Genomic DNA, 3,434 nt, shown 5'->3' on the forward strand with positions numbered 1-3,434 from the left:
ACAACAATAAGACTAGAGAACTGAGATAATTAAAAGTAATTAATAGTAAGATTAATTATATTAACATCTGTGAGAAAACTATATTTAAATTTTTTTCTCTTCCCTAATGTAGCAATTTATTTTACCTCTTTTTTTGATCTACATTTTTTGTGTCTTATGTTACTCCTCATTATGTAAGTGAGATTCTCTCTTGTTGTACATATATGTAGTTCACCCATCTTCTAGACTTAAAAGAATTGCTGTTGTATGCATTGGTACACACACACAAATGCAGATTTTTCTGATGCATATAAGCCTGAGAAGGATAAAATGCTGGATTATAAAATACAAGAGCTAGATTGTCAGCAAAGTCACTGAACAACAATTTCTCCCATGCTGAATGTTTTTAAATTTTTTCTTAGATAGTTAAACTTTGTAGGCTATGTTATTGTGTGTTCTTAAGTAACTGTAAGATTTTTCTAAAAGAAGATACTATAGGGACAGTAAAAAGACCAGTGATGGGACAAAATATTTACAAAAGCTACATCTCTTAAAGGACTGTTTTCCAAAACATACAGAACAATTTTTAAACTCAGTAATGAGAAAATGGACAACATAATTTAAAAATGGACCAAAAACTATGACAGACACATAACCAAAAAAGACATATAGATGGTGAATAATCATCTGAAAAGATGCTTCACCTCATGTGTCATCAAGGAACTACAAATTAAAACAATAATGAGATACCACTACATACTTAAAATGCTCCAAATCCAGACCACTAGCATCACCAAATGCTGGCAAGGATGTGGAGCAACAGGAACTATCATATTTTGCTGCTGGGAATACAAAATCCTATAGCCTCTGTGGAAGAAAATTTGGTGGTCTCTAACAAAAATGAATATACAGTTACCATATGATCTAGCAACCGTTTTCCCTAGTATTTAAGCAAATGAGTTGAAAACTTATGTCCATACAAAAACCTACACAGGCCCTGGCTGGTGTGGCTCAGTTGGTTGATGCATTGTCCCATAACTAAAAGATTTAGGTTTGATTCCTGGTCAGGGCACATACCTAACTTGCAGGTTCAATCCCCAGTCCAAGCATGTACAGGAGGCAAACAATTGATGTTTCTCTCTCACATCAATGTTTCTTTCAATTCTTTCTTCTCTCTCTAAAAAAGCAATGAAAAATGTCCTCTGGTGAGGATTAAAAAACAAACAAACCCTGCACAAGAATTTTTATAGCAACCAACATGTCCTTTAGTAGATGAATGGATAACTAAACTGTGGTACATCCAGACAATAGAATAGCATTCAGTTGTTAAAAGAAATGAGCTATCAAGTCATGAAATGATATAGATGAAACTTAAATGCATATAACTAAGTGAAATAAGCCCATCTGAAAGCCAGCATACATACTGTATGATTCCAACTGCATGACATTCTGAAAGGCAAAACTATGCAGACAGTTAAAAGATAAGTGGTTGCCCAGGGTTGCTGAGGGAAGATGAATTTGTACAGTACAGAAGATTTTTAGGACAGTGAATATACTATGTATTATATTATAATGATAAATAAATATCAGTGTACATTTGTCCAGAACCAGAGAATGTACAATGCCAACACTGAACCCTAAGGAAAACGATGGACTTTGAGTGATTATGATGTGTCCATAGGTGTTTATCCTTAATTAAAAAATGCACCACTCTAGTGGGAGATGTTGATAATGAGGACAGCTCTGCTTGTGCGGGGAGAAAGAACTATGTGGGAAATCTCTGTTCCCTCTGGATTTTATTGTAAATCTAAAACTGTTCTGAAAAATTGTCTTAAAATAAAGACTAAACAATAATAACAAGAAAGACCTGAAAAAAAAGAAAAAAAAAAAAAAAGACCATCAATTATCCAATTATCTGGGGTTTGGGTGGTAGGAGCAATGAATATGTGAAAAGTAGAAGATGATTGAGGCAGTAAAATGATTCTATATACTGAAAGGTGGACACATATCATGAGGTATTTTCCCAAAACTGTAGAATGTACAACAGCAAGAATGAACCTTAATGTAAACTATTCACTTTGGGTCATTATAATGTTTCAGTGTAGGTTTGTCAGTTGTAACAAATACATGACTCCGGCAGAGGATGTTGACAGTGAGAGAGGATAGGAATGTTTGGGGGAAGAGAATGTATGAGAAGTCTCTGTACATTTTTCTCAGTTTTGCTGTGAACCTAAAACTGCTCTAAAACAGTAAACTCCATTAAAAAGACAAAAAAGAGAATGTAAATGTTCTAGGACTAATTAAACAGATATTACTTATATTTAACAACAAATTTCCATGGCTTAATTCTCTGTCCATTGGTACAGTAGGCTATTTTTATTATTTCAGTTTTCTTTTCTAATAAATCTTCTCTACGCTGGCTGAAGCATTTTGGACAGTCTTTTCTTGTATGTAGTGCTAAACCTGAATTCAGTCAAATGTATAATTTATTTTGACTTGTAGTTCTACTGTTATCAAGCTCATGATACAGTACATTGATTTCTGGTGTCAGTCCAATGAGATGATTTCAAGCTATATAGTCTCTCAACAAAATCATTTGACAATGGAATACTTAGGATTTTCCTACTAGTTAACAGTAGGTTAGTCTTCCAGGAATCATTTTCCATCTCTCTGAAAATATCTAACTGCATTGTATTCATAAGCTTGCTGTGGTAGACCAGCTGTTTGTTAATCATGTTCTTTGTGTCTATTTATTATAGGCTATTCGTGTTTAAAATGTGCATTATTTTCACACACTATAAAGCATATTAGATGTTTTCCTAAGTCCAACCTCTATTTTTCAGTGGAATTTGTTTTGAATCAGAGAGGTAATTTGAACTCTTTAAAATGAAGCCAGATTCCAACTTACAGTTTAAATAGAGCAGTTGAGAAAGTCTTGTTTAACTTGGCTGCTCCTTTCTAGTGATATTTCTATGTGTTCTGAAACTGTATTATTTCCCCCAAAATAAGCTATTTTCTTAGTGTGTTTTATTGTGACCTACACTAACATCAACACATAGGTGCAAATCAGTTCGGTTTTTTTCTAGATTTTTTGACCCCTTCAAAGATCATCACAGTTATAAAAAATACAATAAATATCACTTTTACAAAAATCATTTTTCTCCATTCTCAATCTCCGTGTCTTTCCAAATTAGAGCAGGCCATTCTTCTCATTCCTCACTTTGAAACTATTATTTATACCAGGCCAATCAACATTGTAACATCTTATCTATGGCCAGCCACGATGATAGCAATCTTATAAGCATATATGTAGAAAATGATCTTCTTACATTTTTGTGAGAAACACCCTCACCCATTCAAAACTTCAAGAACTGGACTTGGAGACAAAAAGTACAGCAAAAATTAAGCTTTAATGGCGGTTTTGCAAGATTGGGAGCCTGGTAGTCAGACACACC

This window comes from Furipterus horrens, unplaced genomic scaffold, assembly GCF_987537825.1.
Source record: "Furipterus horrens unplaced genomic scaffold, mFurHor1.1.pri manual_scaffold_5, whole genome shotgun sequence".
In the NCBI taxonomy this organism is placed as follows: domain Eukaryota; kingdom Metazoa; phylum Chordata; class Mammalia; order Chiroptera; family Furipteridae; genus Furipterus; species Furipterus horrens.